General features: G+C 37.1%; 1 long non-coding RNA gene across 1 annotated transcript; it reads left to right on the forward strand.

The window, feature by feature from the left end:
- The first annotated feature begins 8 nt into the window (after positions 1-8).
- Positions 9-10,497, forward strand: LOC139170298 (uncharacterized). The gene is made up of 4 exons (XR_011559589.1): positions 9-117; positions 294-362; positions 3,245-3,543; positions 8,120-10,497. It is a non-coding gene; the product is annotated as an uncharacterized lncRNA (long non-coding RNA).
- Positions 10,498-11,477: the final 980 nt, after the last annotated feature.

Below are 11,477 nucleotides of genomic sequence, written 5' to 3' on the forward strand. Positions count from 1 at the left end.
CGCCTTCCTGGCGCTGATAAGAAAACCCGTGAAGCGTTTTCTGGGAGCGGTAGTTCGTAAATGCCTCAGATTATGATCACCAAAAATGAAAGGACGAGCTACAGCTGGTAACATAAGGTTGCTTTTTGTTTTTATTTACTACAACAGGAGGACTAGCTTTCCACTTTACTCCCGAGAATAGTGAGCGTGCTCAGATCTTAGGAGTTCAGTGCCAGAACTGCTTGGAATTTTTAACGGGCATTCAGACCGAGGCACAACTTAATGATTTTCTTTTTCTTCTTCTATCTTTAAAGGCGCAGTGCAGATGCCAAGGCGGGTGTAAAAATGCTGCAGTGAGCGTTGATTGGTTGGAGCGCGCTGGGGTTTGTTCTACCCCTTCTTTTGTAATTTTGCGCAGAGTTAACTCGTAGGAGTGACGCTTTAATTGCACTAGCAGATGGGCCGCGCTGGGCGAGTTGTTGGCAACGCCCTTACTAGCATGAGGGCGTGATTCTGAAAAAGCCCACGTACGGCTTTTTTTTTCCGATTATAATTTTTTTAAATTTTAATCATTCTTTAAATTGTAGCATTTGCTCTTACTTGACGTAATTTTTTGTTCTGAGCGCTCGGTCCAAATGCATTATGCCAGATTAAAGTCAACCCCGACAGAATACATTAGTTTCCTTCTGTGTAAAAAGCATCTTATTATGTATAATCTGTTTTTATCCTACAAGAGGGTTACATTGAAATGTATTTATTTTATTTTATTTATTTGTCAAAACATGTATAGGATAGTAGTACAGCGGTGCCTCTACTTAAGAACTTAATTCGTTCAGTGACCAGGTTCTTAAGTAGGAACGTTCTTAAGTAGAAGCACTTTTTCACATAGGAATCAGTGTAAAAGCAAATAATGTGTGCAAACCCATTAGGAAAAAAATAAACGTTCGGAATTTGGGTGGGAGGAGGAAGAAGAGGAGGACAGTCGCTGCCAAAGGAAGAAGGTGAGGTGAGGGGAATAAAAAAAATCCAAAACCTTAAGGCTTAAAAAAAAAAAAGGACTCTGAGATAGCGAGGAGGAGCACACATCTCCCATACAGCAGGCACGAGACTGCCTCCCATACACTGGCTGCTGCTGCTGCTACCTGCTGCCTCTTCCTTCCCATGCTGAAGGGCTCCCTGCTCTTCTTGCTGGCTGGCTTTGTAGCCAACTCCTTCGCTGTGGTGACTCCTTGTCTGCCTAGAGCGAAGGAAGCATTTCTTTTCTCTTGGCGCTGGCAGATGTTTATTCCTTGTCCAAGCATGAAGAGAAAGAAAAATGCTTTGTTCGCTCTGGACTGCCAAAGCATTAAGCACCACCGAAAGGCAGCTCGAGATGGCTGGGATTAATGGGCGAATGGCAGGAAACTGACCGGGCCTTCGTGCTGCTCTCAAATTTCCTGGGAAATTTTTCTGGGCTCAGGTTCTTAAGTAGAAAATGGTTCTTAAGTAGAGGCAAAAAACCCTTGAACACCGGGTTCTTATCTAGAAAAGTTCTTAAGTAGAGGTGTTCTTAAGTAGAGGTACAACTGTAGTTTGTATAAACATAAGTTAAAAGGTAGCCATAAAGAAGGACAGTAGGACAGGGACGGTAGACACAGTGGAAATCACAGAGTAAGGTAGTGCATTCCAGGCATTGAATTGATCACTCTATTGCTGAAGTCATATTTTCTGCAATCGAGTTTGGAGCGGTTTATATTTAGTTTGAATCTATTACGTGCTCGTGTATTTCTGCGGTTGAAGGTAAAATAGTCATTGACTACTTCATATACATTTTGGTATATGATTTTATGAACTACATTAGGATACATTTATATAATATATATACATATGTATACATATGTCACATGTTTTTGCTGAATTTGAAAATTAAGGGAGATTAGGATAGGTCTATTTCAGCCTTATTCTGGCATCATCAGCTAGCCCACTGGGATTTGAACTTGCATGCATGCATGCATACATACATATATACATATACACTGCTCAAAAAAATAAAGGGAACACTTAAACAACAAAATATAACTCCAAGTATTCAACGAGAATACAGTGGTACCTATACTTACGAACTTAATTCGTTCTGTGAGCAGGTTCTTAAGTAGAAACGTTTATAAGTAGAAGCAATTTTTCCCATACAAATCAATGTAAAAACAAATAATGCATGCAAAACCATTAGGAAAATCCAAAACTTTAAGGCTTAAAAAAAAAGTCATGGGTGGAGGAAGCGGCGAGCAAGAGGTGATTTTGGAAGCGAGATCGGGCGGCGAAGGAAGCGGCGGGTGGTAGGTGATTTTGGCAGCGAGATGGGGCGAAGGAAGCAGAAGGCAAGGGGGGATTTTGGATGGACGATCGGGTGAAGCAAGCGGCAGGTGAGGGGGGATTTTGGCAGCAAGGTGGGGCGAAGGAAGCGGCAGGCAAGGGGAGATTTTGGATGGGAGATCAGGTGAGGCAAGTAGCCTCCCATCTTAAATCCCCCTCGCCTGCCACTTGCTTCGCCCGATCTCCCATCTGAAATTCCCTTCACCTGCCATTTGTGTCACCCGATCTCCCATCTGAAATCCCCCCTTGGATTTTGGGTGGCTGGGGAGAGCTCCACAGATGCACTGTTTTCTAGCAGAAGGATGTGGGGGTGGAGACCCTGCATGGCAAAGCCTGGCTCCAGTTCCCTTGCGATCATCAGAGCCTGCAAACTTAAAAGCACTTGTTTTGGCCGCTGCTCGCAGCAGCAGCAGCCGAGAGAGAAGCAAGGGTTCGTAAGTGGAAAATGGTTCATGAGTAGAGGGGAAAAAATCTTGAACACCCGGTTCGTATCTCCAAAAGTTCATCAGGAGGGGCATTTGTAAGTAGAGGTACCACTGTATTTCATTCATTCAGATCTAGGATATGTTATTTGAGTGTTCCCTTTAGTTATAGGCAAAAAAATCCTAGCTTAGAGTTACAAGCAAGCCATGGTAAATACGCAGCATTTGATAATTTAATGCAACTACAGTGTGCTCTATGATGATAAAAAATAATGGATTGGCTTATGCTTTTTCAAGCAGTTTATATTAGGTAAGTTTGCATTATTTTAAAACAATATATAATTGTAATTTTTGTTCAAATGGGTATTCACATTTTACAATATAGGAAATAAGATATTGTATATAATCCCTTTTGTAAAGAAAGTAAAACATTTAGTAGATATACTATTAAAAGTATATTGAGCTAACATTAATGTCTACTACTTCTTCAGAAGCTGTCATTAGAGTTTTAGAAAGACACAGGAATTTCCACCCACTCCAGAGCCCAGGCCACCAAGTCTAACCTCCTGCTGCAGTCAGTCCCCAAGTAGGCCCCATCACCTACCTTGCCAGATGACTCAACTGTCCCAGCGCTACCATCGTCCCTAAGTGAATCCTCAACCAGGTCGCAGGGAGTTCCAGAGGACCCAGAACCAGCTTCTCCCTCTTCAGCCTCTGCCCTTGAACTGAGGCAGTCAGGGCAGAGTTGACGTTAACCATCATACCTTGCTCACTATGCATGCACCATCAGGTAGGTGAGAGGTATAAAGTCTTCAGACTTATGACTCTTCCAAAACCCTAGATGGCTGCAAGTTGAGCCTGATTGGCAAGCGGGAAAATGGGGCATCCTGATTAGTTCTAGTTTGACAGCTTGAGTATAAAAGGAGCTGTTACCCAGCACGTTGCTGTTTGTTTCTTTTGTTACTGCCTGTGGTGCTGAATTGAAATAAAGTGTATTTCTGTTTGATGAATCTCACCTCGCCTCCGTTCCTGTCAGCCAGGTGTTCCCCAGATAAAATAGAAACTGGATAGGCCATCCCCATTAATGGAGTTAAAGACAAGGCATTGCAGGATGCTAAGATGCCTGACTGCCTTCGCAGTGTTTATTGCTTTCTATACAATTTTCCAAGCAGCAAAAGGTAGAAGAAAGTAACAGCATTTTTATTGATGAATTCTCCCCTCCAATCCTTAAGAACATCCTGTTGTTACAACCTAGATGAGATCACGTACCAGTCAGGGATAATGTCCTAAATCATTATGGCTATGTGAACTGGGTGAGATCATGTAGGTATGAGACGCCTGTTAGAGGTAGGCAGTTTGCTGGACATAACCTTCACATGGCCTCTACACCACATTAGATGTTAAATTCAGCAGGCGTCTTTCTCAAGTTGTTGCTATTCTTTGAAAATATTCAGACTTCTCGTGTGTCTTCATCCATATGGATCCTTTGGCTTCTTTTCAAAACTTCTACTCTTATCAGCAAAATTAAGTCAAATCCTCAATTCACAGTTAAATTATATGGGGGGAAATCCTAATCTTCCAAAAACAAATTTTATATAAAGTGTCATAGTGGAGCTTACTCATATACAGCTCACTCTTGTCATCTGGTAGAGTTTGATAAGCCCAATCACTAAAAGTAAGCAGTATTAGGATAATTACCAAGTTAACATAATAAGCATCAAGGCAAGAATTCTATACATGGCCCTTTAAGAAAACCTTTACATGTTATGCAATGTATAGAGCCATATTTTTTCATTGTAACATGATTTCTCTTTTTCTAAGGCAGAAGAAATATAATATTCAATATAAGTTATTATGTATGAAATAAATCATTATAGATTTTACAAATGTGAAAATCTTTTGGATTGTTAAATAATGGTTGGAGGCAGTTATTCAATTCTGTTGTTAGCTAGGTCTTTATGAAAGAAAAATTCACAAATATATTTAACAGTAGATTTTACCAGACCTGCCCCAGCTAGATCCCTAGGAAAGAAAGACCCTCAACTCCATTTGATTGAATGGAGGCTCTTTTACTAAGGTCTAATGGTTGTAGTAAAAGTATTCCTACATAAAGTTGCAAGTTTTCCTCCTTCATGGCCCTTGTCCCCTTGACCAGACTATCGGTGTCCAACACCATCCTGGTGTGATGTTTTGCTTTTGCTGTGATGTCAAGTGCATCTTGAAATGGTTTCACATTCTTTCCTAGGTCGCAATGTCCCCAAATTCCTTTGCCCCTTCCTCAGTTTATGGCAGGGTGCCAGCAATCTTAGCGAAGCATAGGAAAGATGTCAGAGCTGACAGATTGATTATTTAATTGTCAAAATTTCTAATGTAAGGAGTATTCAGATACTGTATTGTTTCATAAAAAATAAATTGGTTTATATTGCACCATATAATTGGTACAATATCTGAATTATATAATGTACTAAGTTATTTGGTTTTGTCTATAAAATGGGCCGGTTATTATGATGTATAAAGAATGGCTTCTGCAGACAACCAATTCCGGCTTATTTAATAAACCATGGTTGAAGGAATAATGATTTGTTACAACTGTGAATTCAGCCATATTGTCACAGTTATGTCATCTTTTTTTCAGAGGGGTATATTGGTGTCTGATACTGGATTAGGAAAATGTATGATTGAACTTTAGGCCTATTTTTAGATAGCAACAATGAAATTCTCCTGGATCAATACTATAATAATACACAAGAGGCCTTTATCTCATCTCCACCCAACATTATTGATCTTTAAAAATTATCTTTCCAAATTTAATTCACGTTTTTATGTATTTATATCCACATTTATTAGTGTTCTGATTAATTCAAGGTAGCAAAAATATACAACATCCTATTTCCCCCCCAACAGCCCTGTGAGATGGATTAAAAGCCCAAAACTGGCTTTCATGGTTAAGGCAAAACTAGAACTCAAAATCTCTTGGTTTCTAGCCTGGAGCCTTAATCACTAGGCCTAAGATAATCTATTGAATATGATATAATATTTATATTTATGATACAAATATTCCTTCCTGGGAGGAAAGCTGTTACTTCTGCCAAGACATCTTTATGCCCAGCGATTATATTCTCTATGAACCATTAATCCAATCCCCACTGTTCCTTCTCTCAGTTGCTCTTTTTGTAAAAACAGATAGCTATGTAAAACATAACCTATTCTTGTACTTATAGCATTAAAACACTTACTTGTAACCTTTTGAAGTTTTATATAAATTATAAAGTGTTAGCTCAAGTAAAAATCTACTTACAATACAGCTAATCTCTGAGAATAGAGAAGCCATTTTCATAGAGAAATCTAATTTTGTTTCTCCTCAAAATACTGAACCAGTGAAATACATTTTAATAACTTTTACTGTATTTTAATAATGTTGGTTATTTGTATTAGATCTGAAGCTGAGACTCTAGATGTGCTGCACTTCTGAAACCAGAAATTTAGGTTTTTGAAATTAGATGAAGTCCATCATTTCGATAAGATAACAGATCTTGATGAATGGTCAGAAACAATGTTCTTTTCTGGCACATTGACACATCTGAAAATTTTTACTTATGGAACTACTGCAGGAAATGAACGTAGCATTTCCTAAAGTATGGAAATTATGATTAAAGGAAGAATACAAACTGAATTGTTAATTCTTATAAATATTTTTATAATATTTCTGCTAGCATTGAAGATATTAATTTTTCCTATAAATTAGTACTTTGCAGAGCATTGAAAGAAATACTAAGCAAAGCACCTTAGTTCAAATAAAGCACCTTTTTTTCGGGTGTTAAAGCAGAAATGTCTTTTGCAAAGTTTGTCAAACGATTTCAAAATTGTTTTCATTAGGATTGGCATATATTCATGGCCACTGGAATCTGCTGGCACTCAGAAGTATTTTCTGTACATGCATATGCAAACCACAGGAAGAGAAGTGCTTTGCTACACATATTTACTTGTGAATCATCTTTTTCAAATATTTTACAAAACCTTACCTAGGATATTGGACAGTAAGTGAGATCACATGTCAAATTACACCCATTTGGGTTTTGATTAAATTGGCTAAACCTAATTTTCTTATCTCATACAAAAATCCTTTTGAACAACTACATCGCCTCCAATCTGATCTAAAGATAGCATAAAATCATATACCAAAATGTCCTTCCTGTTAATGACTGCTTCACCTTCAACTGCAGCAATGCACAAACACGTAATAAATTCAAACTAAATGTAAACCACTCCAAACTCGACTGCAGAAAATACGACTTCAGCAATAGAGTGATCAATGCCTGGAATGCACTACTTGACTCTGGTTTCTTCCCAAAAATTTTTAACCTTAGATTGTCGACAGTTGACCTCTCCCGGTTTCTAAGAAGTCTGTAAGTAGCGTGGATAAGCGCACTACTGTGCCTACCGTCCTGTACAACTGTCCTATTGTGCTATTTTATCATTACTTTTTACTTTTGTTTATACAAATTACTATTATTCCAAACATGTTTGACAAATAAATAAAATAAATAAAACAAGAAAGTAGATGCTTTTTGTTATGTCCAGGGGGACATACTCTAAATGTTCATGCCGGGCACTGATTGGACATGGCGCGACCAAAAAATTCAAAGGGCTGTCAAGCTGCCTTTTTAAAAGTGGCTTGCCTGACTGCAAGGGGGAAAATTTGTACTACTCTGCAGCTTGATCTAATAAACTTAGAAACAGCAGCTACAGCATCCTAGCATTAAGACTTTGTTTACATGAGGGATTCTCATGAGGGATGAGCATCTTTGTGGAATGCTATGATTAAAACAGGCAGATGTGAATAGTCTTGTAACTATACAATGAGTCTTTGGAGCATGTGAAGGAATTAATAATGAAATGGAGATTTAAAGGTTTCTGGAGTTTTTTTCTTGTTGTGGGTACTCTAATGGTAATATGCATATCCCCATTAATTTAACATTTTCTATACTTGGCTGGAGATATAATCATATACACAGGTGAAATCTCCATCTAATTTCTTACAACCTCAACTGTTTTAAAGTCAAGATTTTCTTTGCTTTTTCTGCAGTTAGCTCTCATAAGCTCTAGAGGTCCTCACTATATAGCAAATACCTTGTCTAAATAGTTTCATAAAACATCACTTAATTCTCCTGTATTCAGACATGATGATTTCATGACTATAACTGCCAGGCCTACAGTATATTCTGAATTAAGAAAACTATTGAAATCAGAAGAGAATTTCAGTCTCTTACACAATAACAACAATGCAAATAGTTGATTTTATTTTTTTAAAATTGATATACTTTTGACTGGTAGATATATTACAAAAATAATATTTTTTTCCTCAGGGATAATTCTCAATGTACAGTTTCAGTGGCACCAACCTGTCTGATCTTGGCAGTCAAAGAAATTCAGGGCTGGCTAAAATTTGATGGAGAACAACCTGGGAAAACCAAACCTACTGGCTAGACTGCAAGGTTGAAAAAAAAAAGAAGAGAACCCATCCTGGAAGATTACAGTAGTGTATCCTTTCCATAATGCTACCAAAACAAGTATATAGATAGAGGATAGACAGGAGTCCTGTTGTTGCTTTCTATTTATTGACTTAAAGCAATTCTAAGCACTTCTACTTTGAAATACACAAAGATGCTTACAGATATTGTCAAGAAAAACAATGGGGAATTACTTTGAGACTTTAAAGACCAGTATTTATATTTTAAATTTTTAAGAAGGAGTTTCCCTAAGGAGCTCAGGAGAATTAGCAAGCATTGCAGAATCTTTTGATCAGAATCTTGAAGCCCACTTACAATCAAATTCAGCAATTTTATTTTATTTTTCATTTTACTCTACTTATTTTCTTCCAATCACCAAAAAGAATCCAGGAAAAAAAGCTTTGAAAATATTTAGTTTTTAATTGTGCAGACAACAGTTTTCTCTTTGACCACCTATGGAAACAAGCATTGGACTTTCAAGAAGCAGGATAGAAAAGTATTAACACTTTTGAACTTTGGTGCAACACAGCCAAGAAAACAAATCATCGAACAAACTAACCCAGAGTTCTAATTTCTGTTGTTGAGACATTTGTTAAGTGAGTTTTGCTCCATTTTACGACCATTCTTACTACAGTTGTTAAATTAATCACTGCAACTGATAAGTTAGTAGCCTGGTTGTTAAGTAAATATGGCTTTCCAATTGATTTTGCTTGTGAGATGGTCACATGACCTTGGGACTTGCAAAGGTTGATCACACATGACCTTGGGACACAGCAATATTTTTGCCCATTTTTCCCCAAAAATTGGGAGCATTTTGGGGGCGGAGCTTTGGGATTGGGGGCAGGGTTTTGGGATGCCAAAAATGGCTGTATTTGGTGTAAACGATGCACCAGTATTTCCACCCTCTTAAGGGGAAAATGGTGCGCTTTATACCCTGAAAAATACGGTATCACTTTATATGATCTTTTAACCCTCCCAAGATCCTCCAACTGGGAAAAAATAGTGATTTAACTGCTTAGGTTGCAGTGATCTGGGCACCTAATGATTGTCAGAGTGCAATGCCTATTTTCATTTGAGAACAGATCAGTTACTGAATCTGAATCTTCTTATTCTTCTTTCTTACTATAACATTTTATGAAGCAACAACAATCACTGTTCCTTGGTGTTCTGATCTCTGGCTAAGGCCACTGATAATTGGAATAAAGGATTGCTAAATGCATATATTTGTAAAACACCACGTCACCTTTATTTTTCTTTCCTTTGTTCCACACTGAATCATCTCGGCACGCAGTGCTAATCTCTTATCTTAAACATCGGTATGCAAGGCAACATCAAAACCATTAAAACATTCCACAAGTCATTCTAAGATTTATGGCTAGTCAGAGTTAACCCAGAGTCATAAAACCTGCAATTAAAAGCACACAAAGCATAGCTTACATTCGGAGTTGCTTGAAAAAACCTCCATATTTCTTAATGGCAGATTGACGACTCAACTCCTCTCTTCCGCTGACACCCGGACATGACAAATTAATTACTTAATTAATTAACCCATTCATCTCCTTAATATTTCTTCCCTGACACTTGCTCTCTTCACCTCTGCAAGCCTCTGAAATAAGGATTTACCCATCTAGCATCTGCTTCTCCTTCACTTGAATCTGAACCCATAGAAATATCCTGTGGTTGGTTTCCTACTTCTTCTGCCTCTAAATCAGGCCCTACCACTAATTCATAACCACTTTCTGAATCAGAATCTGAAAAATCCCCAAACTGAACAGGAGTATACACACTTGGCATGACTGTTGCAGTGCTAGTTTACAAAATACTAGAGCTCTTGAGAAATAAATTGGGCCCAGAGGTTGAGAAGGCAGTGATTCAGACCAGGGTGAGCTTTGCTGTGCCAGCTAACGAGATAGGAAACTAGAATTCTGCCAGTTTGGTTTTATGAGACTTAGGCAGAACTGTTAAAAGAAAAGATTAGGTACATAATAATCTTCCAATCTGAACTATTTATTCCAGGAATGAAGTTTTCTCTGGACCAGTTCTTAATGAGAAAAATATGAAGTTCTATAATAGTAAACAGAGTGTTTTTATGTCTGCATACAATCATACTGAAAGTACCAAGATTTTGTTTACTAAGAGTGTCATTATGAGGCAAAACCAACCTATGCTACTACTAGCAAACTATCTGAAGTTTAATAAAGTATGCTCTAATTGACAGCTCGATTGGGGTCTAATTGACAGATAATAATAATAATAATTATTATTATTATTAATAATAATAATAATAATAATAATAATAATAATAATAATAATAATGTATTAGATTTGTATGCCGCCCCTCTCTGAACACTCGGAGATTGGTATGCTCTAATTGACAGATAGATTGGGGTCTATCTATGAGTTTCAGTATTTATCTGTGTTTGCCATAGAACCTGATTTATTTGTAACCTAAATCATAAAGTGGTTTAAGCCTTTCAGAAACAGGCATATAGTTATTTTTTCCTTTATTACCCAGATATATTTCTGCCAATTATGTTATTTTTGGACTGGAACAGCAATGGCTGAACATAATTCAGTTATTACCATACACATTAATTTTTGTAATATTCTCAATTATTTAATATTTTTATCATCCAACTCATTCAGTGTAAAGAATTAAGCTGCTTATAAATTTCCTTTATGTTCCAAAATCAATAAATTGTAAATTAAAGTTCCTGCCATTTCTTATTACAATCCACATAATAAATAAATAAATGATATATATTGCCATTTGGGTTAATTTACAAGTAACATAAGTATTTTTTCTGAAACTTAAATGGAATCTAAAAAGCATCAGGCTTCCTAAATTTGTATACTAATTGATCAAATATTATAGAGACAGATAGGTGTATTCGCATATAGAGAACATTAAATATTTTGAATTGAATTATATGGCAAATCAGTAACCAGTGAATGTATTATTAGTGTTGCATACTTAAATCTGCTTTTGGGGACCATTAGAATTTTCAAGTCATCTTCAGTCCCGTGTTGACTGTGTTGCAGTAGTTTAGATATAAGAGAGCATGATCAGTTGTCGCAAATATGTGCCTTCATCATAGCAAGATAGGTATATGTATACTTCATTGGTTCTGGGATGAGGTTTGTAAGGTGAAAAGTTTGTAAGACAAAATAATGTTTCCCATAGGAATCAATGGAAAAGCGATTAATGTGTGCA

This window comes from Erythrolamprus reginae, chromosome 7 (genome assembly GCF_031021105.1).
Source record: "Erythrolamprus reginae isolate rEryReg1 chromosome 7, rEryReg1.hap1, whole genome shotgun sequence".
NCBI lineage: Eukaryota > Metazoa > Chordata > Lepidosauria > Squamata > Dipsadidae > Erythrolamprus > Erythrolamprus reginae.